Source organism: Notamacropus eugenii, chromosome 1 (genome assembly GCF_028372415.1).
Source record: "Notamacropus eugenii isolate mMacEug1 chromosome 1, mMacEug1.pri_v2, whole genome shotgun sequence".
In the NCBI taxonomy this organism is placed as follows: Eukaryota; Metazoa; Chordata; class Mammalia; order Diprotodontia; family Macropodidae; genus Notamacropus; species Notamacropus eugenii.
Genome location: NC_092872.1, coordinates 731,767,375 through 731,782,004, shown reverse-complemented (window position 1 = coordinate 731,782,004; position 14,630 = coordinate 731,767,375).

Below are 14,630 nucleotides of genomic sequence, written 5' to 3'. Positions count from 1 at the left end.
GTAAAATATTTAATTGGAAAAACAACTGACCTGGAAAATAGATCCAGGAGAGAAAATTTAAGAATTATTGGCCTGCCAGAAACCCATGATGAAGAAAAGAGTCTGGACAATATCTTCCAGGAAATCATCAAGGAAAACTGCCCAGAAGTACTAGACCCAGAGGGCAAAATAGTCATCGAAAGAATCCACCGTTCCCCTCCCGAAAGGGATCCCAAACTCAAAACCCCAAGAAATATCGTTGCCAAATTCCAGAGCTATCAAGTGAAGGAGAAAATACTACAAGCAGCCAGAAAGAAACAATTCAAATATCAAGGACATACAGTCAGGATCACACAGGACCTTGCAGCTTCTACATTAAAAGATCAAAAGAATTGGAACCCAATATTCCATAAGGCAAAGGAGTTGGGACTTCAACCAAGGATCAACTACCCAGCAAAGTTCAGCATAACATTTCAGGCAAGGAGAAAGTCATTCAACGAAATAAGGGATTTCCAGAGCTTCCTGACCAAAACACCAGAACTCAATAGACAATTTGATCTTCAAATGCAGGTCTCCAGAGAATCATAAAAAGGTAAACAGGGGGGAAAAAACAAAAACAAAAACTCGCTACTCAATTTGGGCAAAGTGTTTACCTCCCTATAAGGGAAGATGATACCTGTTAATCTTGAGAACTGTGCAGCTATTATGATAAAAGGGATATATGTAGAGGGAACGGGTATAAAGTAAATGATGTCATGTCAAAAATATGATTTAAGTATGAGAAGGGATTTTAATAGGAGGTGTGGAAAGGGGGAAGCAGAAAATGGCAAACTATATCACAGGAAGAAGTACAAAACTATAGTAGAGGGAAGGAGGGGAGGGAGATGAGCATTGTTTGAGAGGTACTCTCATCTGATTTGTTTAAAGGAGGGAACAATAATCTTAAGTAGATAATCCTAACTAGCTCTATAGGTAGTAGGAGGGGAAGGGGGAAGAAAGGGGAGGGTGGCTAAAAGGGTGGAAAGAAGCAATAAGAGTAAAGGGGAATAAAAGGGAGAGGGGCTAAAAGAAGGAGGGGAAGGCTGCAGGAGGAGGGGGAGAAAAGTGAATACTATTGAGGAGGGGAAGGGAGACGGGAGAGCTAAAAGGACAAATGGTGGGAAAGAGGTTGGAGGGAAATACACAGATTGTAATCATCACTGTGAATGTGAATAGAATGAACTCTCCCATAAAACGGAGACGGATAGCAGAATGGATTAAAAGCCATAATCCAACAATATGCTGCTTACAAGAAACACATTTGAAACGGGGGGATACACATAGGATAAAGGTCAAAGGATGGAGCAGAATATATTGTGCTTCAGCTCATGTAAGAAAGGCAGGAATAGCAATCCTAATCTCAGACAAAGCAAAAGCAGAAATAGATCTAATCAAAAGGGATAAGGACTGAAACTATATCCTGCTAAAAGGTACTATAGACAATGAAGCAATATCATTACTAAACATGCATGCTCCGAGTGGTATAGCATCCAAATTCTTAGAGGAGAGGTTGGGGGAGTTGAAGGAAGAAATTGATAGCAAAACTATACTAGTGGGGGACCTCAACCTCCCCCTCTCTGAACTCGATAAATCTAACCTCAAAATAAACAAGAAAGAGGTTAAGGAGGTAAATAAAACTCTGGATAAGGAAGATAGGATAGATCTTTGGAGAAAATTAAATGGGAATGGAAAGGAATATACCTTTTTCTCAGCGGTACATGGAACATTTACAAAAATTGACCATGTACTAGGATATAAAAATCTCACAATCCAGTGCAGAAAGGTAGAGATAATCAATGCATCCTTTTCAGACCATAATGCATTAAAAATTACATGTAATAAAAGTCCATGGAAAGAGAAACCAAAAAGCAATTGGAAACTAAATAATCTAATTCTAACGAAGGGTTGGGTTAAATAAGAAATCATAGAAACAATCAACAATTTCATTCAAGAGAATGACAATAGTGAGACAACATACCAAAACTTATGGGATACTGCAAAGCAGTTATTAGGGGAAGTTTTATATCTCTGAATGCTTACATAAATAAAATAGAGAAAGAGGAGACCAATGACTTGGGCTTGCAGTTGAAGAAGCTAGAAAAAGAACAAATTGAAAATCCCCAAGTAAATACCGAATTAGAAATACTGAAAACCAAAGGAGAGATTAATAAAATTGAAATTAAGAAAACTATTGAATTAATAAATAAAACCAATAGTTGGTTTTATGAAAAAACTAATAAAATTGATAAACATTTGGTCAATCTGATTAAAAAAAAGAAAGAAGAAAATCAAATTACTAATATTAAAAATGAAAAGGGTGAACTCATCGCCAATGAGGAGGAAATTAAAACAATAATTAGAAACTACTTTGCCCAACTTTATGCCCAGAAATTCGATAATCTAAACGAGATGGATGAATATTTTAAAAAATACAAATTGCCCACATTAACAGAAGAGGAAGTTGAATACTTAAACAACCCCATCTCAGAAAAAGAAATTGAACAAGCCATCAATGAACTCCCTAGGAAAAAATCTCCAGGGCCAGATGGATTCACAAGTGAATTTGATCAAACATTTAAAGAACAGTTAATTCCAATACTATATAGACTATTTTTGAAAATTGGGGAAGAAGGAGTCCTCCCAAATTCTTTCTATGATACAAATATGGTTTTGATACCCAAACCAGGAAGAGACAAAACAGAGAAAGAAAATTATAGACCAATTTCCCTAATGAATATAGATGCAAAAATTTTAAATAAGATTTTAGCAAAACGAATACAGCATCTTATCACGAGATTAATACATTATGATCAGGTAGGATTCATTCCAGGATTACAGGGCTGGTTCAATATTAGGAAAACTATTAGCATTATCGATCACATCAACAACAAAGCTAACAAAAACCACATGATTATCTCAATAGATGCAGAAAAAGCTTTTGACAAAATACAACACCCATTCCTACTAAAAACACTGGAGAACGTAGGAATAAAGGGAACTTTCCATAAAATAATAAGCAGTATCTATCTAAAATCTTCAGCAAGCATTATAGGCAATGGGGATAAGCTAGATGCATTCCTAATAAGATCAGGGGTGAAACAAGGTTGTCCATTATCACCACTATTATTCAATATGGTACTAGAAATGTTAGCTGTAGCAATTAGACAAGATAAAGATATACAAGGAATAAGAATAGCCAAAGAAGAAACTAAGTTATCACTCTTTGCAGATGATATGATGATTTACCTAGAGAATCCCAGAGATTCAAGTAAAAAATTATTTGAAATAATAAACAACTTTGGCAATGTTGCAGGTTACAAAATAAACCCACACAAATCTTCTGCGTTCCTGTATATCAGCAACAAAGTACAACAGCAAGAGATAGAAAGAGAAATCCCATTTAAAGCTAGGGTAGACAGTATAAAATGCTTAGGAGTCTACCTGCCAAAACAAACCCAGGGATTATATGAACACAATTACAAGACACTTTTTGCACAAATAAAGTCAGATTTAAGTAAGTGGAAAAACATTAGTTGCTCATGGGTAGGCCGTGCTAATATAATAAAAATGACAATTCTACCTAAATTCATATACTTATTTAGTGCCATACCAATTAAACTATCAGACAATTACTTTCTAGAGCTGGATAAAATAATATCAAAATTCATTTGGAAAAACAAAACGTCCAGAATATCAAAGGGACTAATGAAAGGAAATGCTTGGGAAGGTGGCCTAGCGCTACCAGACCTCAAACTGTACTATAAAGTAGCAATTATCAAAACCACTTGGTATTGGCTAAGAAAGAGAGAGGTAGACAAGTGGAATAGACTTGGCACTCAAGATGCAGTAGGCAAGGAATATAACAACCTTCTGTTTGATAAACCCAAGGACCCCAGCTTCTGGGATAAGAACTCATTGCTTGACAAAAATTCCTGGGAAAACTGGATAACAGTGTGGCGGAAATTAGGCATAAACCCATACCTGACACCGTACACAAGAATAAAGTCCAAATGGGTACATGATTTAGGTATAAAGATTGATACCATGAATAAACTGGAGAAGCAAGGAATAGTGTATTTATCAGATCTATGGAGAAGGGAAGAATTCTTTACTAAAGGAGAGATAGAAAGCATTATGAAATGCAAAATGGATAACTTTGATTACATTAAACTGAGAAGTTCTTGCACAACCAAACCCAATGCAACCAAAATCCGGAGGGATGTAGTAAATTGGGAAAGAATTTTTACAGCTAAGCTCGGGGATAAAGGCCTCATTTCTAGAATATATAGAGAACTGACCCAACTGTATAATCATACAAGTCATTCCCCAATTGATAAATGGTCAAAGGATATGAACAGGCAATTTTCAGAGGAAGAAATTAAAGATATCTATAATCATATGAAAAAATGCTCTAAATCACTATTGATTAGAGAGACGCAAATCAAAACAACTCTGAGGTACCGCATCACACCTATAAAATTGGCAAACATGACAGAACAAGAAAATGATAAATGCTGGAGAGGATGTGGGAGAGTTGGAACACTAATTCATTGTTGTTGGAGCCGTGAGCGCATCCAACCATTCTGGAGAACAATTTGGAACTATGCCCAAAGGGCTACAAAAATGTGCATACCCTTTGACCCAGCAATATCGCTACTAGGACTATATCCCCAAGAGATCATAAAAATGGGAAAGGGTCCCACATGTACAAAAATATTTATAGCAGCACTCTATGTAGTTGCCAAAAACTGGAAGTCAAGGGGATGTCCATCAATTGGGGAATGGCTGAAGAAATTATGGTATATGAATGTAATGGAGTACTATTGTGCCATAAGAAATGATGAACAAGAAGACTTCAGAGAGGCCTGGAAGGACTTATATGACCTCATGCTGAGTGAAAGGAGCAGAACCAGGAGAACTTTGTGCACAGCAACGACCACAGTGTGCGAGAGTTTTTTCTGGTAGACTTGGAATTTTGTAATAACGCAAAAACTTCTTATAAAAAAAAAAAAATCCCAAAGGTGGTTCTCAAGGCAAAATGCCTTCCCCACTCAGAGAAAGAAATATGGAAGTCATTCACAAAATGTAGCAGATCATGTCTGTGTATGTGTATGTGTTTATGTATCATGTTTTGATTTGTTATATGATTTCTTTCATTTATTTTAGTCTGACTACATAGCATGACTACAGTGAAAATATACTCCATAGGAAAGTATATGTAGAACCTATACAGAATTGTATGCAGTCGTCGGGAGGGAGGGGGGTAGTGGGGGTTAGGTGTGGGGGGGATAAAATCTCAATTGTATGGCAGTGATTGTTAAACATTAAAAAATAATTAAAAAAAATAAAAATAAATAAATAAATTTGAATTTGACTGTGGAACATGGGAGACACTGTCCCAGGACTACCCATCATGGTGTGCCCACATCAGAAAGAGTGTTGTACTCTATGAAGAAAGCAGTATTAAGACACCACAAAGTAAAAGTGTGATGCACAAATTTGGAGTATCCACCCTAAATATTCGTGCAGACTATCTGTTCCCAACCTGTGGTAGAGCATTCTGAGCATTTATTGGTCGCTCAGCCACTGTCAGAAACACAGAAACTTCACTTTATCATGGTGATGTCATTTTGGCATTTTGGTCCTCTTCAAAAATGGACAGCAATCAATCAGCCAACCAACACATGCATACATACCTATATCTATATCATCTATATCTATCTTTCTATCTATCTATCTATCTATCTATCTATCTATCTATCTATCTATCTATCTATCTATATTTTTTAAACTACCCTAATACTGAAAAAAGATCTCATGAATTGCAAATAGCATCTTTCCATGTAGGAATGCAAACAGTTCAACTTTAATGACTTCATTAAGGCTTCTCTTTCCTGTTTATATTTTCATATTTCTCTTGATTCTTGTATCTCACAATCAAATTTTGTCTTCAGCCCTTGTCTTTTCAACAAGAATTCTTGGAAGTTCTCTATTTCAATGAAATTCCATTTTTTTCCTTGAAGTATTAGACTCAGTTTTTCTGAGTAGATGATTCTTGGTTCTAATCCGATATCCTTTGAGTTCTGGAATATCATAAGTGTAGTGCAGAAGCTGCAAAATCCTGGGTTATTGTGATGATATTTCTACAATACTTGAATTGTTTCTTCATGGCTGCTTGTAATATTTTCTCCTTGACCTGGGAACTCTGAAATTTGACTATAAAATTCCTAGGAGTTTTCCTTTTGGGATATCTTTCAGGAGGTGATTGGGGAATTTTTCTATTACTATTTTGCCCTCTGGCTCTAGAATATCAGAGCAATTTTCTTTGATAATTATTTAGAAGATGTTTTTGATCATGATTATCAGGTAGACCAACAACTTTTAAATTATCTTTTCTGGGTCTATTTTCCAGGCCAGTTGTTTTTCCAATAAGGTATTTCACATTCTCTTCTATTTCTTCATTGTTTTGGTTTTGTTTTATAATTTTTTGGTTTCTCATAAAGTCATTAGCTTCCATCTGCTGCATTCTAATTTTTAAAGAAACATTTTCTTCATTGAGGTTCTGAACTTCCTTTTCTATTTGGCAAATTCTTCTTTTTAAAGTATTCTTCTCCTCATTGACTTTTTAGATCTTTTTTGCCAATAGGGTTGGTGTATTTTTAAAGGTGTTATTTTCTTTACCATTTTTGGCGGCCTCCTTTAGCAAGCTATTGACTTGCTTTCCGTGATTTTCTTGCAATGTTCTCATTTCTCTTCCCAATTTTTCCTCCAACTCTTTTGATTTTCAAAATCCTTTTTGAGCTCTTCCATTACTTAAGACCATTGCATATTTTTTTATGAGGCTTTGGAAGTAAAAGCCTTGACTTTTATGTCTTCTTCTGATGATGTGCTTTGTTCTTCCTCATCCTAAAGTATGTAAGAAAATACATTTTCACTAAGAAAGTAACATTTCAGAGTCTTATTTTTTCCTTTTTTGGGCATTTCCCCAGCCAGTTCCTTGACTTTAGAGTCCTTTGTCAAGTGAAATGAATACTCCAGGGGCCGGCAGGTTCTCAGTTCCTCCAAGGTAACACAATCAAGGGAGAGGAATTTACTCCTCTCCTGGAATGTCCTGTTGTCTGGGAGCAACCACAAGCACTCTTTTCTATCCAGGATCTGAGAGTAGGATTCCTCTCCAGAGCCTCCACCATCTCCACCACACCAGTATTCCTCCTCACCTCAGGACCACCACTCAGGACTGAGACCCATATTGGCTGCTTGATTCCCCCAGGGTCTTTAGGCTGAGGGATCCAAAAGTGGACACTGCTGCTGCAATAGCTGCTGCTGCTTTGGGGCTGGGGTTGGGACTATATGGCACACCCCTGTTACACAGGTGAAAGAGTTTTCTAGCTGACTTAGAAGCTGTCTTTGGCATTTATGGGTTGAGAAATCTGGGGTCCACAATTGCTACTCATGATTCTTTGCCCTGAAACCTGCTCCAGTCCTGTTTGTGCTGGGCTGTGTGGCCATGGCTGGGCTGTATTCTGCCCTGAGCCCAGTGCAATAGACCTTTCCTGCCAGCCTTCCAGACTGTCTTGGGCTGGAACTCTCTTTCACTATATCGTTTTGTGGCTTCTGCTGCTCTAGAATTTGTTTATAGTCATTTTTACCGGTATTTTTTAGGCTGTGGGGAAAACCTAGAGGAGGTTCACCTTTCTAGTCTGCCATCTTGGCTCTGCCCCCAAGGGTTTTCCCTTCTAAGATAAAAAAAAATACATATTTTCCACCTCCACATAATAGCCCTTGAAAGTATCATGTGTGTGAAATAATAAATTTGTTCTGTGTCATTCTATATGGGAGTAGAAAAGAGGGAAATTTATATTTTTGATGAATTACATTTCTGCCAATTAAAATTGTTCCAAAGGGGCATGGCTATCTTCAAGAAAGCATTGGTGTTTCCTGACCCAGAGACAATACACATGGAGTTCTTTGTGAAGTAGAGTCTGTTTTTATTGTGAGTTGGCCTAAATTATCTCCAGAGTCCTTTTAATCTTTGAGATTCAGGATTCTGTGATTATGAGAGCAAATTGACACCAACTGAAGTAGATCTGCATTTTGAGAATAAAGAAATGACATTGACATATAAAAAGATAAAGTCAGTAAGAGTAACTGAATCTGACATCCTTAAGAAATCCATACTTTAAGAAACATTATTTTAAAGGCATTCTCTCACGCATTTTCAAGATTTTTTAAGGGCAGATTCCAGAAAAATGTTGAATAACGTTAATGGTAATTTTCCTAAAGAAATTCAGAACCATATCAGCAGTTATTAATCCTCATGAGTAACTTTAATCACTGCAAAATCTTTTATAGAATGAGCTACTCATGCATTGACGATAAACTTGGGGGAAAAAAAGGAAAGACAGTAAGTAGGTAATTTTCTATATTAGAGAAAATTCATATAATCACACAATGCAAAAATACATACGAAGAACTTCACATTCTCTAATGAATATTACTTAATCATTTCCCTGAATTAGCAGAAACAAGAATAAACATTGATCATAAAGGTTCTGTTCAAAGAAGATTCCTCCCCCACCAATATATTAAAATTATAGAAAGCAATATATATGACTATGAAGATTGTTGTTCTATATGTAAGTGATGGTTTGCTACTACTGAGTTTTCATTCCTCCTGAGAAATTTCCTTCTGTCAGTGAAGATCTGAAACTATTCTGAATCTTGAAGCTATAGTGAATTGTATAGATCACTGAGAATTGAAGTTACTTGCCCGAGCTGAAATAGCTTGCATCATTAGAATTTGAATTTGAACTCAGTTCTTCCCAAATGCAATTTTAGCCCTTTACCAAATATATCATGCTTCTTGTGACAATAAGTTCACATTTTCTTCTTTTCTTTTCTTTTATCCTTTTGACGCCATTTTATTGGTTTTTGGTGGTTCATTCAATCGTTAGCTTCTACTCAACTCAATTATAATTCTCAAGGAATGATTTTCTACAGTGTGCTTTTGTGACTCTTATTCCACTTGTCTGTTTCTGTTCCTTAAGGTGTTTTTCTTTATTAGTGAAGTTTTTGTATGTCTTTTTCATTTAGGCAATTCTGTTTTTTTTTTCAGGTGTTTTCTTCAGGGTTTTTGTATTTCCCTCCTATTACATGTAAAGAAAACTTTCAACATATAAAAGATTTTGAGTTCCAAACTTTTTTTCTCCCTTCCTCTGTACTCTCCCCTCTCACCAAGATAGCAAGCAGTATGATGTAAGTTATAAATGAAAAGTCGTATAAAACATATTTCCACATTAGTCATATTGTCAAAGAAGAATCAAAACAAAATTCAAAAAAAAAGATTAAAAAAAGTGAAAATAGATGCTTCAATCTGCATTCAGACTTCATAGTTCTTTCTTTGTACATGGATAATATTTTCCATCACGAGTCTTTTGCAATTGTCTAAGATCATTGCATTGCTGAGAAACTCCAAGTCTAACAAAGTTGATCATCATGCAGTGCTGCTGTTACTGTTTAGTTTTCTCCGGTTCTGCTCTCTTCACTCAACATCAGTTCATGTAAATCTTTCCATTTTTTTTGCTGAAATGTGCCTGCTCATCATTTCTTTTAGCACAATAGTACTTATATTCATATACAATGACTTGTTCATCCATTGTACAATTGATAGGTAACACATTAATTTCAAATTCTTTGCCATCAGAGAAGGAACTGATACACATACTTTTGCAAATGTGTTTCCTTTTCCCCTTTTTTATGAATGCTTTGGGATACAGACTTAGTAGTGATATTTCTGGGAAAAAAGAGTATGCACAGCTTGAGTGCCCTTTGGTCCTAGTTCCAAATTGCTGTCCAGAAAAATTGAATCAGTTCTCCAATGCCATCAATAATGCATTAGTGTTTCAATTTTCCCCATCTTCTTCAAAATCAATGATTTTCCTTTTCTTTCATTTTAGCCAATCAGATATGTGAGGAAGTACCTGATAATTGTTTTAATCAATATTGAAATAGATCATTTTATTTGATTATATATAGCTTTAATGTCTTCTGAGTACTGCCTATTCATATCCTTTGACCATTTATCAATTGCGGAATGACCTGATACTTAAAAATTTGACTCAGTTCTCTATATATTTTAGAAATGAGAACTTCATTCAAGGTATTTTATGGGCTGTGGGGGAAGAGCTAGATTATGTGCATCTTTCTACTCTGCAATCTTGGCTCCACCCCCTTTATTATTTCTTTTGGAATACATACCTAGTAGTGGTATTGTTGTGTGTGTTCTTCCTTCGTTGCTGAAGAAGACCATGCCATCAGACAAGTAATGACATGACTTGCACTTGACTTTGTTTTAAGGGAGGGAGGGCTGTCCAGGTCACCAACCTTACTTCACCTCCAGAGTCATCTGAATCCAGTGACCAAGTGTTCATCAGAATGACTGAAGATGACCCAGGATGAGGCAATTGGGGTCAGGTGACTTGCCCAAAGTCATACAGCTAGTGTCAAGTGTCTGAGATGAGATTTGAACTCAGGTCCACCTGACTTCTACACTGGTGCTCTATCCACTGTATCACCTAGCTGTCTTAAGTCGTATTGTTAGTTCAAAGGTCATGAATGGTTTTATAGTCCTTTGGCCATAGCTTCAATTTGCTCAAAAAAAATGCTTGCATTAGTTCACAATTTAAGCAGCATTTTGTGGAATGCATTAATTTCCTACTTTCCCCCATTCCCTCGTATTTCATCGTTTCTTTTCTGTACTATTAGCCAATCTCATAGGTGTGAGGCAGTATCCCAGAACTGTTTGAATTTGCATTTCTCTAATCAACAGTGAGGCAGAGCATTTTTTTTTTCTTATTACCAGAGATAGATTTGATTGGTTCATCTGAAAACTGTTTCTGTCTTTGTTCATTTATCAGGTGGGGAACAGGTCTCATTTTTATGTTTAAGAAACGAGGCCTTTCATTTCTAAAATATATAGAGAACTGAGTCAAATGTACAAAAATATAAGTCATTCCCCAATTGATAAAGGGTCAAAGGATATGAAGAGGCAGTTTTCAAAGGAAGATATTAAAGCTATCTATAGTCATATGAAAAAATGCTCTAAATCACTACTGATAAGAGAAATACAAATTAAAATAACTCTGAGGTACCACACTACACCTATCAGACTGGCTAATATATCAGAACTGGAAGATGATAAATGTTAAAGAAAATGTGAGAGAACAGGAACACTAATTCATTGTTGATGGAATTGTGAGCTGATCCAACAGTTCTGGAGAGCAATTTGGAACTATGCTTAAAGAACCACAAAACTGTGCATACCCCTTGACTCAGCAATACCACTTCTAGGACTATATTCCAAAGGGATCATAAAAATGGGAAAGGGTCCCACATGCACAAAATTATTTATAGCAACTCTCTTTGTGGTGGCCAAGAATTGGAAATCAAAGGGATGCCCATCAACTGGGTAATGGTTGAACCAATTGTGGTACATGAATGTAATGGAATGCTATTGTGCTATAAGAAATGATGAACAGGAAGACTTCACAGAGGCCTGGAAGGATGTATGTGAACTGATGTTGAGTGAAAGGAACAGAACCAGAAAAAAACTTTGTTCATAGTAACAACCACAGTGTGTGAAGAATTTTTCTGGTAGACTTAGTCCTTTACAGCAATGCAAGGAGGTAAAACATTCCCAACAGACTTTTGTGTAAGAATACCATCCACATCCAGATAAAGAGCTATGGAACTGGACTACAGAATTAAGTGCACTATTTTCTCTTGTGTTTTGTTTTGTTTTTTTTTCTCATGGTTTCTCCCATTCATTTTAATTCTTCCATGCAACATGAGTTAGGTGAAAATGAATTTTGTAAGAATATATGTGTAGGAGGCAGAGCCAAGATGATAGACTAGAAAGATACACTTATGCAGGGTCCTCCCCACAGCCCATAAAATACCTGTAGAGAGGGACTCTCAATAAATACTGGAGCAGCAGAAGTGGAGAACAGCAGAGTGGAGGAGATTTCCAGCCCATGGTGACCTGAAAGGCCCACAGAAACATCGGTTGTGCCAGACATGGAGTCAAGCGCAGAGCCTAGCCGAGTCTTGGCCAAGAGGCGCTGAGCAACGAGACTGGATGGAGAACACCTCGGGGGCAGAATCTCCAGTCTCAGTAGTGTGGTCTCAGATCCCTTCGACCCACAGGTGCCAAAGGTCAGTGATAGGGTTTAATCAGAAGGCCAGGAAAGGAGAAGGGTTTTCCTATACCTCCAGCAGCAGGCAGCAGCCACAGAGCCTGCACAGAAGCCAGTATGAAAGCTCCATTGTTGGAGCATAAAAACCTCTGGGGGCATTGAGGAGCTGAGACTTGCCTCCACCCTGGGTGGAGGCGCAGGCCAAGCTGGTCTTTGTCTCACACTGAATGGGGGCCCTGCCCATCCAGCTTATCTGAAAATCAGCCCTCAGTGTTGACTTGGGAACTGGAGGCCAAGTGGCTGTGGAGAGGTATCTGCTAAGATTCTAGGCATAAAAATCCCTCTCTGAGTCCAGACCAGTACATGCTTGATTGTGCCACCTTGGAGGAACTGAGACCTCACAGATTCCCAGAGTATACCCTACCCTTGACAAAGGACCTGAAAGTCAAGTAACTGGTTGAAAAAATGCCTAAAAAAGGGGGAAAAAAATAAGAGTATAGAAGGTTACTTTCTTGGTGAACAGATATCTCCTCCCACCCTTTCAGATGAGGAAGAACAATGCTTACCATGAAGGAAAGACATAGAAGTCAAGGCTTTTGTATCCCAAGTATCCAAAATAAATATTCAGTGGGCTCAGGCCATGGAAGAGCTCAAAAAGGATTTTGAAAATCAAGTGAGAGAGGTGGAGGAAAAACTGGGAAGAGAAATGAGAGAGATGCAAGAAAAGCATGAAAAGCAGGTCAACACCTTGCTAAAGGAGACCCAAAAAAATGCTGAAGAAAGTAACACCTTGAAAAATAGGCTAACTCAATTGGCAAAAGAGGTTCAAAAAGCCAATGAGGAGAAGAATGCTTTAAAAAGCAGAATTAGCCAAATGGAAAAGGAGGTCCAAGAAGAAAATAGTTCTTTAAAAATTAGAATGGAACAGATGGAAGCTAATGAATTTATGAGAAACCAAGAAATCAAAAAACAAAACCAAAAGGATGAAAAAATGGAAGATCATGTGAAATATCTCATTGGAAAAACAACTGACCTGGAAAATAGATACAGGAGAGACAATTTAAAAATTATGGCATTACCTGAAGGACATGATGAAAAAAAGAGCCTAGACATCATCTTTCATGAAATTATCAAGGAAAACTGCCCTGATATTCTAGAACCAGGAGGCAAAATAAATATTTTAAGAATCCACTGATCACCTCCTGAAAGAGATCCAAAAAGAGAAACTCCTAGGAACATTGTGGCCAAATTTCAAAGTTCCTGGGTCAAGGAGAAAATATTGCAAGCAGCTAGAAAGAAACAATTCAAGTATTGTGGAAATACAATCAGGATAACCCAAGATCTAGCAGCTTCTACATTACGGGATCCAAGGGTATGGAATATGATATTCCAGAAGTCAAAGGAACTAGGACTAAAACCAAGAATCACCTACCCAGCAAAACTGAGTATAATACTTCAGGGGAAAAATGTTCCTTCAATGAAATCGAGGACTTTCAAACATTCCTGATGAAAAGACCAGAGCTGAAAAGAAAATTTGACTTTCAAACACAAGAATGAAGAGAAGCATGAAACGGTAAACAGCAAAGAGAAGTCATAAGGGACTTACTAAAGCTGAACTGTTTACATTCCTACATGGAAAGACAATATTTGTAACTCTTGAAACTTTTCAGTATCTGGATAGCTGATGGGATTACACACACACACACACACACACACACACACACACACACACACATACATACACACACACACTCACACACACACAGAGCACAAAGTGAATTGAATATGATGGGATCATATATTAAAAAAATGAAATTAAGCGGTGAGAGAGAAATATATTGGGAGGAGAAAGGGAGAAATGGAAAGGGGCAAATTACTTTTCATAAAAGAGGCAAGCAAAAGACTTGTCAGTGGAGGGAAAAAGAGGGGAGGTGAGAGAAAAACATGAAGCTTTCTCTCATGAATTCGACTAAAGGAAGAGATAAAATGCACACTCATTTTGGTATGAAAACCTATGTTACAATGCAGGAAAGTGGGGGAGAAGGGGATAAGCAGGGTGGGGGGGATTATGGAAGGGAGGGCAGTGGGAGGAGGGAGCAATTTGAACTCAACACTCCTGGGAAGGGACAGGATCAAAAGAGAGAAGAGAAGCAATGGGGGGCAGGATAGGATGGAGGGAAATATAGTTAGTCTTATACAACATGACTATTGTGGAAGCCATTTGCAAAACTACACAGATATGGCCTGTATTGAATTGCTTGCTTCTCAAAGGGAATGGGTGGGGAGGGAGGGATGAAGAGGAGTTGGAAGTCAAAGTTTTAAGAACAACTGTTGAGTTCTGTTCTTGCTACTAGGAAATAAGAAATACAGGTAAAGGGGTATAGAAAGTCATCTGGCCCTACAGGTCAAAAAAGAAGA